Here is a 14343-nt window from a genome sequence, read left to right on the forward strand (position 1 = left end):
GCTTAGATAAGCATCCAGCAGTTCAGAACTTATCATAAATTTCTAAACCTGTTGAGCTTACAAAACCAGAAGGGAAATCTGATTAAAATAATCTTTATTGCAATTTTTTGGCAGTTCTGGTTCTGTTCACTACTGGAAACTATTAGTGGAAAAAAGATAACAATGTGTCAATATTTTGGACCTTAAACATTTGTTTGGGGCATAAAAATAGATGTACACTTTAGATACGTGTCTAGTACATGCACTTATTTTACCGAACTTGTTTGCTTCTCCATGGTCGTATAGTAAAGGCTCTTAGAAGTAGCTTTGAAAATGCTTCCTGGGTATCCTGCTCTAAATCTACTGTAAAATAGGTAACAGCTAGCTTAAAGTCTATATCCAACTCAACCTCAAAATGCAGTTTTATGTATTATGATCCTTTTTAATCTGTACTGTTTTCCATCTTATTAAGGCTCATCGTTATTTCAGGGTAGGCCTTGCTGTCTTGGAGAGTAGAATGAAAGCTGAACTAGTTTATGATTGAATAGTACAATTTATGGGGCAGTTTAGACTAAGGTAACGGAAGAAGCGTGACTTCAGGGAGTCGTAAGTCCTCTGTAGTCATTAGACAGCCAGATTTGTTCTCCTGAGGGCTGAACAAAGATGTGGATAAAATATTCAGCCTTGGATTGTTACTATCTTAATAATGAGGATGTTACGGGCCTGTTTAATCCATCTGGAGTAGGGCCTGTGCCTCTTCAAGATTATGTCTCACTACCATTGGACAATATAAGGAATTCTGACTTCTTAGCTTGAAAAAGAGGGCATAAATCAAATACATGTATACAAGTTCTGAAGAACTGAGGTTAGACAACATTGCTTAATACACTATGCTCTGATTGGATGGTGGTGGTGGTGTTCATTTTCTTCATCTTACTAGGCACTGCGGGTCTTTCTGGAAATTATTTCACTGGGGAAAAAAAAATGTTCTTTGGCTGCTTTTCCAGATAAACTGGGTTTACTTTTCAGCTCATTAAAATGAGCAAAGTAGTTTGCTGCTATCTACATCTGATTTAGAAAACTGCAGCAAAACACTACTGTTGCATATAATTCTTTCCTGTGTGAAAACTGTATTTTAAATCTAAATAATCTAGCTTATTTCACTTCTGTCTATGCCTACTATTTCATTGAATGCTGGATGATTCTATATTTAATTTCTGATCTTTCTACTAGCGGATTTTTTAATTTAATAATACAATAATATACTTTAGAGCTGCCTGTAATTACTTGGAAGATATGACTTCTTTTTGTGTAAGTTATATGCCTGTAATTAAAAGAAGACCTGGCATATATATCTCCAGCTAATAATACTCGTGATAATAGAAAACTTGTGTAGACTTTAATAGGAAACAACTTTTTAATTTGCTTTTATTGAACCCTGTGTAAATTGACACAAAACTATTTCCCTTCCATTGCACAGTATGTCTTAAGGAAAAATTTTGATAAAAAGACACTGTCTTCTACGCAGAATTTAAAACTGATTTGAGCACCTTTGCAGAATGCCACGCAGAGCTGCGCTCTGCCATTGGATTTCTCTACTGAAACATGGTGCAACATCCTAAACCAGAAGCTGTGTTTTTGCCCAAGTCAAAACTTGTAATGCTGAAGAATCACTTGTTGCTTAACCCTTATAGGCACTGAAGCTGCATAGGTAGCTCAAATTCTGACCTTAAACCTCTTGTGCAGAGATGGAATTTTAGATGCTTGTTCTCAGTGTTTCACTCTCCACAGCCTGAGAGATCAGCTGCTAGTCTGAGAGTAAGACCAAAGCAGGTGGGTTTAAATGTCCTGTGGCAGAGAACAGATCTTGCTACTGAGTCTAGTGTGACAGCAGACACTTCAAGAAGAAAAGGAGATTATAGTCGCTTCTTTTTTCTATGGCACCTCTCATTTTCTTGGTAAATGCTTTGGAAATATTTTTCTGCTTTTGAGCTTGTAGGACAGTCTGAGGAGAATATGCTGATGGAAGTCCTTTTTGTGGGCTTCTACAGTATCAGTTGGTGCTGAGATTACCTACACCAATATCTTTCATTGAAACTACAGTTCGTTCAGCTGTCATTGCTCTTTCCATACTTATTTGGGAAAGTGGTATGACTGCAGTGCTTACAGCACATATTGATCCTGAAGATAACTGTAACGCTTGCACTTCTTGTTCTTCTGTTGGGTCTTCCTCAGTCTGATTGCCTAGCTTGTTGTTAATATTCTACATGGATATTTGTAAGTCTATGCCTGTGTTTCATACCATAGAAGGACCTGGTGGTCTGCAATTCAAAAATGCAATTATTCTTCAAGCAATGCTCTTGCAGAGACACCCCTTAAAATAAAGTACATAAATTCAGCAATGGTCTTGCATACTGGTACAGAATTTCATCTTATTGCACCCCAAATTCTGAGCCAATTCATTCAGTGTGGTATTAAAAGATGAGAGCAAAGGAAACTTGAGGGGGAGAAAGGTGATTTTGTTTTTTTAACTGGATTTGGCAATCTTGTTTTACTTCCTCTGCACTTTGTCTTCTGTCTTCTATCAGAGACCACATCTTAATTTCTAATATTTTAAAACTCTGAGACTCTCAAAAAAAAAAAAAAAATCTGCTGTAAAACTATATTCTTTCTTCATCTTTAGTCTTAACTAACCCTTAATCTAAAATTTTGGACAGATAATTTTCCACAGCAGTCACTGAATAAATCAGAGCATCTGTTTCTTTAGTATTTGATTTTCTTTCTGTTGCAGTCAGGGCAGGACCAACCAAGGGAGAAAAGAATAACATTGATCTCTTTTCTTCACTTGCCTGAGTAAGATCTCTGGTGATGTTTGCTTCTAGGACCTAATCCAAAAGTTCAAGGAAATCAAAAGTCTTTCCATTTACTTCAGAAAACATTGAATACGGCTTATAGTGGATAATTGCACATTTTTTGTGTATGTATATAAATATTAAAAACAGGAAAATGTCTGTGTGGGATCAGCTTGTTTAATTAAAAATGGGCTTATAAAGATATTGATTCTTTAGCTCTGCAAAAGCACAAGCAAAAACAAGGCGAAGAGCCAAAGGATGATGAATCTTGGTCGGGGGGGGGGGGAATCTAGCAGAGCACTTTACATCAAGCAAGTAAAAAGTAATATGGAATAAGAAACATGGCCTAATGTGTTGAATTCTTTTAATGATCTGGAATGCTGACTCAGACTGTACAGGCTTATTAATTCTATTTTTGGAGGGGGAGGGAAATCACCCTACTACTGAAAAATGTAATCAAATATCCAATGCAATTCTGCTCATCCTTTAAGAAAGTAAGGTGAAAGGAATTTTAGTCATTTTACTTTATAACTAAACTTTATTGAAATTTAGTGTTTTAAATAACCTTATTTATTAATTCAATATTTTAAATCAGAGCAACTCTGTGAATGACTTCTTGTTAGGCATAAAAAGCAGAAAACAATCAGTGCATTAATAGTTGTGTGTAAGGGTGTTTCTTAGTGTATTCTCAGAACTGTTGTCCTTTAACAATGTCGTCTTCCCCCCCCCGAAGCCAAATGGGGAAGGTAGGGAAGGAGTTGCTTGAATGTATCTACATCAAATATACTTTGATGCTCTCCTAAGTCAATCAGATCCTCATTCTTCTTCCTTTGTACCCTGATACTGCTTAACTCCATTATAATAAAAGAACTATGTAAGTTTGTAGAAAGGTTTATATGATGGAGGGAATTGGATCCTCAGGAAATTCTGTCTGCCTCTACATACTGTGGCTCAAGAGGGAACAGCAGTCACAGTTTGAGTTTTAAAGCATAAAATTACTTATGCATTATAAATTGTGTAGAGGTGGGGAAAAGGTATAGGAGCTTAAAAGATGATGTAGGTGAGGCTTTGGTATCTTGCTCCAAAATCATACTGCAGTGCTTCCATGATCAGCCTTTCCATGACTGAGATCCTTGACTTCTCAAAACTGTTCTTAATTGTATTTTACCTTTTTTTTACTATTGTATTTTACCTTCCAAAAGTAATAGTTAAGGATGGTAAAACTGATTAGTATTGGGAAAATTCATAGAAGCTTCATTAAATGGATTCTCTTTTGCACATTTGCAAACAATACATCTGAATCTCCATATCTTCAGAGATTTTTCTTGTGTTCAATCTAATCTCTTTCTGAAGAAAAGATGGACTTTCATTACCTGAATCTTCTGTATCAAAAATGCTACTGGCAAAACAAGGTATACTGATATCAGGATATTCTACTGTACTTTGTGCATTGTATTTTAATAGTAAAATGGAGAACATCACTTTAAAAAGCTTACACAAGAAAAAAAGAAACAAAAAAACCCAAAACTTTTGGTAAACAATAATTGTATTGATTGAGTGGGCTATATTACTAAAATAAACATCACCAAATAAGTTTTTATTGGTAACTGTCTTTTTTAAAAGATAATCAGGTGAGAAAGATGATTAGGGATTAATCATTTTTGCCTTTTATCACAAATGATTTTGTATTTAAGTCTATTTGATTATGTGAACAAAGCTAAACACCTTTATTAGCTGAACTTTCTGGGAGAAAAAAAACAATTCATTCTGTTGTCTATAGCAGCAATTCTTTGTGTCATATATTTAATATCATCTGAAGAGCTGTCATAAACTAAAGGGGAAAAGTAGTTAATTAGGCCTACAAGTACAGAAGCAGGATTCTTAAAGAACTTAAACTTCTCTGTTGCTGAAGGGGAGAGAGGTAGTTGGTTTCTTCTTCCTTCATGATGAAGATAATGGGACAGTATATTTTAAGGGGTAACAATATTGATGGTGACGTATGGCTCTCAAGCAAACAGAGGATCAGAAGCCTTCAGAGTACTATTGAGACTCTAGTGGCTCTAAGATTTATGACTAATTTTGTAAACGGTATATATTTGCTAAATTTTTTGAACTTTACTTTTCTTTTTGCTATTAGAAAAGTATGCAAGAAACGAGTTGAAAGAAAACACTGCACAAATGCTATGTGAGTAGTATTTTAACCTTCCCAGATAATGTGAATCATACTAAGGAAATGCATCTGGTTTGGAATCTTGAGTTCTTATTGTACTATGCAGCTACTGCAATTATTTAGTATGGTGTGCATCGGCTTCAAAACCACAATAGTTCAGGTGCAGGTTAAAAAGTAAAGTACTATATTAAAAATGGAAAAGGGGCTACGACTGAGCCATTTGAGGAGATAGTGGCAAGTCAAAATTAGTTGCAGTCAGCTAACGTAGATAATTGCTTTCACAAGCCAGCAAGATTTAGAACATGAACCTTCTACATATTTAAATCAAGCACCCTCAAAGATGAAAAGAGCCAAATTCCAGTATTAATTAATTCAAGTTTGTTGTTGACCTTTGAATTGTAACTTATCTGTTAAAGGTGTGATGCACAATACTTGGACCCTTTGGGTTCTAGAAGCTAAATATTAGACTTTAAAGTGAGAGGTAGGTGTGCATGAATATATCTGTAGCTGGGAAGGAAAAGAAGATTGGTGGTAGTCAGCCTCCACTGATGAAGCATGGAATAGATCTGTCCCAAGTAGAAAAGAGAAGGTGAGGTGATGATTTCAAGGATAAGCAAGTAGGTATCCTCACCGTATTGGCGGGAGTTGGGGGTGCGGGGATTATATCAATTTGTTTCTTGCAGGAGTAGGAAACAGCAAAACACATTAAGACTGTAAAAGAAGTTACTTGTATCATGCTTTACCCTGCTATTGCTCTTAAGCTATGCCATGTCTGAGAGTCCAAACACTGAGGCTCAAACACTTGTTTAGGTGCATTTTTCTCACGAATGTTAACTATCGATGTCATCAGTAGTTTAGCGGGAGTCAATAGTTTATTGCTGGAATAAAGAAAAGGAAAAAGCAGTTGGGGGGAACCTTTTTACAAAAGTGTCTTTCATATATCCTCTTGCAGTTAAGGCCAATGTTGCTGCTACCAAGCTGACTTGAAGATAACTTGAGCTTGAAAGAAATAAGGACTAAATGAAACAGTTTACTGTAAATCCATAGGTCCTGTGGCATTTGTTGAAATATTGTTATAACTGGTTCTGGTGGGGTGAACAGGACAACAAAGCAGAATTCTTGGGGCTTCTTTTTCCCTTCGGTCTCTGTCAGGACATTATTTCATTTAATATCAGGCTTTTAAATAGGCATCAGGTCTTTGCACTTACTGAACTGCACAGGAGTTCTATCCAGTTAGTCTCTCTCCCCACTATCTTGTTGATTTTGTCATCACCTAAATGTGGAAGAGAAGGCTTTAGAAGGCTTCTAATTGCTTCCTCCAAAGGACTTCTGTGCCATACCTTGTATTCCTTGAGATGACTCTTACAGGGTAAAAAAAAAAAAAAGAAAAAGAGCCACAATTTGCAGAAGTAAAACCCACATTCATTTGATTTGTGACTTTGAGGAGGAGTTAACTGCCAAAGATTCAAGAAAATGGTCCTACTTTGAAGGATCAGAATAAAAGCACCCAGGAGGTGTAGTGGTTTCCTCCTTAAAAATAAAAAAGGCGGGGGGGAGTAAACAAGAGAGTCTTGATAGAGCAGAGTTGGGTCATTGTTGCAGAATGGGTGGCGTGCTTCTGACAAGGCATCAATAGGATGTAGCTGTCAGATTCAGACCTGGAGAGAAGCAAAAAAAAAATATATTAAAGCTAATGACATTATTGACAAACTTATCAAATGTATTTCGGAATAAGACTTGGTGTGAATACAACTGAAATGACCAGTTGGTGCATTTGTAGTCCCTGAACCTGTTGGTTTTATCCTCTTCCAAACTCGCTAGTGATTTGTCTTCTCTGAATTGTTTTTCTTTGCAATCTCTATCTCACTATAGGGTTCTCTATTCAAAGCAAAAAATGAAGGAGTGGAAAAAGGAAACTAAACCATTTCACAAGAAATTTATTGCAGATAGCAATTTAGGAGACTCATTATCCCAGCATGAGGAAAATATAGTAGAATCTTAAGAAAGCCAACACAATACAAATGCAGTGAATATACTCAGTGATTGAATAGACAAGATCATAATTTTTCAGTTCAGGTTAATAAAGATCCTAATTCATTTTGCTGTAATAGAATGTATTAAGTAAATATTAAGTGCTAATTAGTATCCTGCTATTGAAAAAGCAGGAAATACAGCACATGAGATTAGTTCAAACTGGTAGAAATTCCTAAGTTACTGGGTAATTGGGAATGGTATAACTAAGGTATGGGCAGAAGTCTCAGTAGCAAAAAGGTTAAAAACTCTTGTAAGAACTTTCCAAGCAAATCTAGTTATGAAAAGAAAATATATACAGTGCTGAGTTGGTGGAGAGGGGTAGTTTTAAGTTTCCCATGTATTTTTTTTAAGACTGGAGTAAACAGACTAGAAAGGCAGTTTCAGCATTGTCAGTGCTATTAACACTGTTTTCTTGATTGCAGCAGTTTTAATGTATGCTGTTTCCTGATGGATTCCTCCTTGTATCCCCACTAAACACTTTTTTGAAATGCAAAGACACTCATGTAAATGGAGTCAATGGAGCTGGTCAAAACCAGTAAAAAGACAGCAGTTTTGTTGAACATATTCTGACTCGCTATAAAAATCAATAACACTTCAGTCGCTGCATTTAGATATATGCTCATCTCTGTGGTATATCTCAGCTTTTGACTCAACAGGAGGTATTTGTGCTGTGGAGAGGTGCAAGTCACGCAGTAAACTCTGGTGTCTTGAAAGGAATTATATTTGCCAGCCAGCTTTGACAGTCTAACCTTTGCTCTGCCCATCATTGCAGGAACAGTAATTTTAATTTAGAAAGGTAAAGTGGTAAGTAGTGCATCAATTTATTCCCAAAACACACATTTCAAATTGCTATCCGCATTAAAGCAATTATGAGCTGATATGGAAAATGCCATTTGCCTGACCAGTAGCGCACACACCAGAATGCTTTTCCTGCTGAGGTAACAGAATTAAACTTTGTCTGCTGACTCATGGTGAATTAACAGAGCAAGTAATAAAAATACTCCTTGCTGTTACTGGAGTTCAGAAGATGTCTGCCACCTACAAACCATGTAACAATTGTTCAAATGACTTCAGCCTGGTAACAGATACCTTCTTAATGAAACTATAAAGGGAAGACACCTGGGAACTGTGTAGCACCCACATGTCATGGGAGCCATCATAGATGACCTTTCCAGCAGATCAAGGTTCACTCTGGCTTGGGCTCCCTTCTGTGCAATTCAGTGCAATACCTCTAGTGCAGTTGAGTAATGGTGACTCTGTTAGTAAAAGGGAAATATTGACAAAAATAGTTTCTCACTTGTCCAGTCTGGGTAGAATCAGAGTGCTCATAACAGATTCACTAGTACCAGACCAAAGAGGATAAACGTGCAGCGTGTGGCACAGTGTGCTGAATGTTACTGCAGTAATAAAATATAAAATGGTTCCCACGGATAGCATGTGCTGGTTTTGAAATTTACATACGAAGGATATTGTTTCTTGTATTGATGTGGGATTACAGTAATTTGCAACAGGCTGTATATCACTTGACACATTAACACTTGTAATACCAGGCCACCCTCCCCTGGAGGGAGAGGGGACAACTGACAGATGAGTAGGACATGGTGGAACTTGTGTGGGGTAGAGCTTATAAAATTCAGGGCTGGAGGAGGAAGTTCTTGGGCTCTTGCTCTCAGCAGGAGCATTTGCTTGATAGGAGATACTCAACTGTTTGGCTCTTTTCCCTCTCTTCACCCCAACTCAGCCTTGGCACCAGGTGTCTTCTGTGCAACTTTGGTGTCTTTACCTGCTTTTAAATTTACCTTCTTACCTTGGCGGTCTCTAGTTAACAAAGAAAAGTATCTTCATCTCTAGGTTCCACAGCTCCTCTACCACAACTGCGCATGCATGTGATTACTGCTCTAAACCCTTTCTTGTCACTTATCCTGACTAATAGTACAACAACATGGGCATTTACTGCTTCCTGAGGGGTACCACCTACAAATCTGATTTCAGACTTCTGGTGCACAATGGGCATAAAAACTGTTCCTGTTCATTCAGGGATTTCACTGTAGTGCTGTAAAGGCTATATTCATGTAACTGTTTTCATAAACTTTATTTTTGACTGACCTTTTTCAGTCTGAGTGGCCTGGAGAGTATAGAATAGGTATGTTAGCGACACAGAAAGCAAACTGTAGAAATGTAGTCTGATGTCACATAAAACTGAGAAGGTAGACAAAAAGTGTATGCTCTTATTCAGTTCAATATAAAAAAAAGAATAGATGAGCTTAATCCTTTCTCTGTCTAGATGAAAAAATGTGTTCGTATAATTAGTTACGTTAACTACTTGCCAGAGTCACTTTGTACCATCTGAAGACCTTGTAAACCTTTACTAAACTGAGCTATTGAAATACACTTTTAGATAGAGTTCCTGTAATGGATTTGTATTTGTACTGCCAATGCATTGAAGAAAAGTCAGAGTCCTCCTGTGCCTCTTTACCTATTCATTAAAGTGGTGTCTGTAGAAAGTGTTTTCCAGTGCTAATACTGTATTTTATGTGAATAGATTTTTATAAACTGATTAAAATGACTTTTTATGTGAATGTTACTGGTTTTGGATGAGATTTTAAGAAGTCTTGTACTTGAGAACAGCAGGGAGAAAAATAAAGCTCATATTACAGTGCACCAGACTTGGTTCTTTTCCTTACAGTACACTGTGGTGAGCAAATGAGGAAAGCTGGTACCAAATCAGGTGTTTCAGCATGTGAGGTAGAGTTCTTTATGTGACACCGATGTTGGAAAACTTACTGTTGTTGCTGTACTGTTGCGAAATTAAGCATGTAATTTTCATTGAGTTTCCATGTAATGATGACTTCAACAGTAATTTACTAACTTTAATTAAAATGCGTTCCAGCTAATCTTTGGACATTATCCCTTTAATTATAAAAGGTGTCTGTTATATTAATAGCCTTGGAGACTGCCTTATTTGCTTTAAAATGTAGGTGCATGTACAATTAAACTTTTGCTATGTTTCACTGTGTTCTGGGTAGGATCAGTGACCATTATGCATTACAAGGCTTACAGAGCTGTGATAATGAAGCAAATTTGTGCTGAAAACCTGTGCTTCAAGGGAGTATTAAAGCTCATTAATTTCATTAGCTGAACGTATCTTTTTCAACATAATTTTAAAGAGAACTTGCAACTCCATGTAAGAGTACTGTGGCAGTGCAGAATGGACCAATTTGTTTAATAACTGTGACTTCATAGCAAATAAACATTTTCACATGATTAGTCTAATAGCATGCTAAGACAGGATTTTCTTTCAAAGTTTAGCATTTTTGCTTTTGCATATTTCTTAACTGCGTTCAGTGGTGACACATTATATTCCACATCATTAGGAACTAGTAGAGTCTCAAGAAGTGACATTGCTTGGTACAGAACAAGTGAAGCTAGGAGTTATGCAGAACAGGCTCAAGAAATAAGTTGTAATCTGGGATGGGAGGACAAATCAATTTGATGTCTGAGGAGGCTGGAGTTGACTGCTTCCAGCTCAGCTCTTTTCCTACTCTTGTGACTCCTTCAAGCTTCAGCTGTTGCCTTTACCAGTTACAACTTGGAAAAATCCAATCTTTTGGGACTGCTGCTCTGGTTGTACCTCTTTCTTCTGAGCTCTTTTACTTCCTGAAGTAAGAGAAGGCTATAGCTCTTTACCCATCTGGGTGGGGTTTGTTTTTTTTTTTTTCCAGTAGCTGGGAAGGATATGTGGCGTGGAGGAGAAAGGAAAGAAGCTGTTTCTTTTGCAGAGGGAGTTGGGGGTTGATGGAGGCTTGAAGGTGCACAGCTGTAGGACAGAAGGCATACTGAAGGGGTCAGAGGAGTTTGATTGGAGAGGGGCAGTTGAGAGGGGCATTTCAGGAGTGAAGTAGATTGAGCAAGGATGGCCTTGAGGTGTCTCTGTATCAGTTCTGTATGAGGTGCCACAAAGAGGACCAAGAGTTCTTGGAGGCAGAAGGATCCTTCCTTCCGCCTGTTTGGGTGGGCAGAGGACATGTCATTCACTCCTGTTAGGGTCAGCTTTAAGTACCTTCCTGATTATTTTGGGAGACATTCTACTAGGCACCCAAACAGCAAACAAAATTCCCTTCTGTTAAGGGAGCCATTTCCATACTGATACAATAGAAATCATAGAATACCAGGTTGGAAGGGACCTGAAGGCTCATCTGGTCCAACCTTTCTTGGCAAAAGCAAATATTGGTTTGCATTTGTAAGGCTCTTGTACTCTATTCTACATGGTTGGCTCTGTCCAACTACCAGACTGTAATATGTGAGAGTTATGGTAGTTGACACCTCTTAAAGGCTGTCTTCATATTTAGGTGGGTGTCTATTAGGCTTTAGTTATCTCTTCAAGTGTTTCATGGCAACAGTGAGGGATAGTTCTCTAAAAGATGAGGCTGTGGTATCTGCTCTGAGAGGAGTAGTAGCCCAGGGTTCAGACCTGTACTGTGTGTGTTTCAGCAGTTGCTTCAGCATCCCATTGAAACTAGTATAATTGTCAAGAAGCTAGTAGAGGATATCAGAATTTAACCTGAGTCATTCTCTTAGAGATTATACAGCCTCAGCCAGTTAAGCATTTCTATTACTTTGCCATTATTCCAAGAAATAATTGTTTTTCTAAAATAACATGCTGTTGGTAATATTCAGTGCTGTTATTAAGGACTGAAAATGGTCAAATATCCCTTCTTTGACAATGCACTACTATATACTTTTTTTTTCCTAACTTCTTTCTCTTTAATGCAAGTGAGATCTGTGTGTTGTGTGCCCTAAATTTAAAGAATCTCTATAACCCAGCTATATAGCTATAAGTCCTTATTAGAAATTGCTGTCTTCATATGTTCCATATCTTAATTGCTTTTTATCTGCATTAAGAGCTAAAAACAAAGACACCCCACCTGCTAAAGTCCCAGCAGGTTAGTCTGAAAGCAGTGCATCTCATAATGATAGCACAGTCCAAAGCATCAGTGCTTTGCTGTTATTTGAAGAACTCTACTGCATCCACTCAGTTACTAAAAATGTACACCCTACAAATAAACATAACTCTTTTAAAGAAGTCCCATATTTGTTTCTCTATTTAAGGAAGTAATTTAGATAAAGATTTGATCATTATAATAATGATAATTCATCATAAAATTGCTTTAGTTAATATTAATTCTAAGCCTCATTCCATAGCTCTTGCTCATCTGGAGTGAGAACCTCCTTTACAGCCTGAATTATGGGTTGGTTTCTAATCGATCATTCTACCTGATAGGTCTGCTGTCTGGTACTCTATATTTCCAGATGTGTCCTTTTCCTTTTTGCATAGTCATTATTCTTAATAAGCATAAGATATAATAAGAAATTCAGGGGAGCCTGGATGTTGCAACTGTTTCTAAAGCAGGATAAAACTTTGGTTTGCAACTAGGAAAAATAAGTTTAAAGCATGACTCCAAACTTAAATCAAAAAGACCTTTCCTTTCAAATAATGGCAATACATTTTCTCATATATAAATGTAAACCTGTTATTTCCTCTGTCCCAAGAGAACTGAAAAAGTTAAGATAGTGAAACTGCAGTATATATTATTGTCCTTAGAGTGTTGATTGTTCCTAAGCTCTTTGCACTTGTTCTACATGCAGTGCGGCATCGGTTACAGAAAGGGCAGAGATCTTGACACATGCGTAAGAAACAAGCACAATTGTGATCAGTGAGGAAAGACTTCATACAAAGCTAGAATGATAACTGCTGGTGTTTACTCAGAAGATTATTCTGAAATTTTGTTTCCTTCTCTAATTGCTATCATGTGACATGAAGTGTTTTGTTTAAATCTTGTCTCCTGGATGAGAAGGGTGTGCATTTCATACCTTTTCATTGAACTAAATTGTTTACCATTTTTTGTTGGAGTGTTGTTTTTGTTTGGTTGTTGTTTTCCCCTCTTCCCCCAAAGCTGTAGCTGGCTGATTTGTCTGCTGTAAGTCAAAACGTGGCATATTCTCTGATTTATACAACCAAGAGAAATCCTCAACCAGAAAGCAACTGTTGTTAATTAGTATCACAGTGCCTTAAAGAAGAGTTGTTGAGTCCTTTAATTTTGCAAAGTTGATTTTATTTTAATGTCCTTGCAGACTGCTTTCTCTATGAAGTTTAGAAATGTTAATGATAGTGAAGTCATTTGCAAATACTGTGATGCAACTTTGGTTAAGACAAGCTAAAAGGAGAATTAAGCTAGAAACTAGTGATCCTCTCCTTATTTAGTAGTTGCTTTTATTAATGTAACTTAGTTGAAGGGTATCTATGAGATGCCTTGGGGTAGTAAGTTCAGATGTTTACCTAAAATTAAATCAAATCTGAATTTTCTGACACAGACAATATTTCAGTGCGGTGAAATTGTGGGCTATGTTCTCTGCTTCACTTAACTTAATTTGACCTCACTGGACTTGGAAAATTTATTAGTTATGCTGGTTCCAAAGTGACTTTCAGGTCCTGTTATTTTCCAAGGAAATACTCATCAAAGTTCTGATCTGTTTTCAATACGAACCCACTTGGCAGAGGAGAGACCATGTACCACCTACTCCCTCATGGTTTTTTAACTTTGTTTTTGCAAGAGTGTAATACTGCTTCCATTACAATATTTCCAGTATTTTTGTTATGAATAGACCATACTTTGAGGGAAAAAAGGTGAAAATATGAGGCAGCATATACTATATTTGGATTTTTTTAACATGCGAACCTTTTTCTAGCTGCAAAATGAGAAGGCAAGTTTACAGAACACTAGATATTTGTAGAAACAACATTGCCTATACTTACTGTAGTAGGAGACCAAATACAAGCCACTGAAGAAAGAAAATTGAGGTTTTGACAATCTTAATGCAAGGTGTTGCTAACATCCCTACCCATGATTTACTGTTTCTCCTACAATGCTGATATTAAAATTGTAGTTGTGTGGTATCTTGCTAACGTGCTAATCACTTTATCTCTAATGGAGTGTTACTTATTAGGTCCTGCTCTTGGTCTTTTCAATATTATCTATTTAAACAATCTCAAATGCAAGTCTTTTCAAGACTAAAATAGAAGTGGACAGGTTTATTCTATTAATGCCTAAGTATTGCACACTACTTCCAGTTTGTGACATGTATGTTTATTAAACAACATGCATTATATAGGGAGAATAACTTATCATTGGTTTCTGAATGTCTCACGCTCTCTGCCACAAAGTCCAATTTGCTGATACTTCATTGTGAGGCTACCTTTTCCCCCCCCCCCCCCCCCACTCTTTCAGAGAGCAAAACTCAGAATTTTTC

This window comes from Haliaeetus leucocephalus, unplaced genomic scaffold (genome assembly GCF_000737465.1).
Source record: "Haliaeetus leucocephalus isolate CR32 unplaced genomic scaffold, Haliaeetus_leucocephalus-4.0 Scaffold92, whole genome shotgun sequence".
Taxonomy (NCBI): Eukaryota; Metazoa; Chordata; class Aves; order Accipitriformes; family Accipitridae; genus Haliaeetus; species Haliaeetus leucocephalus.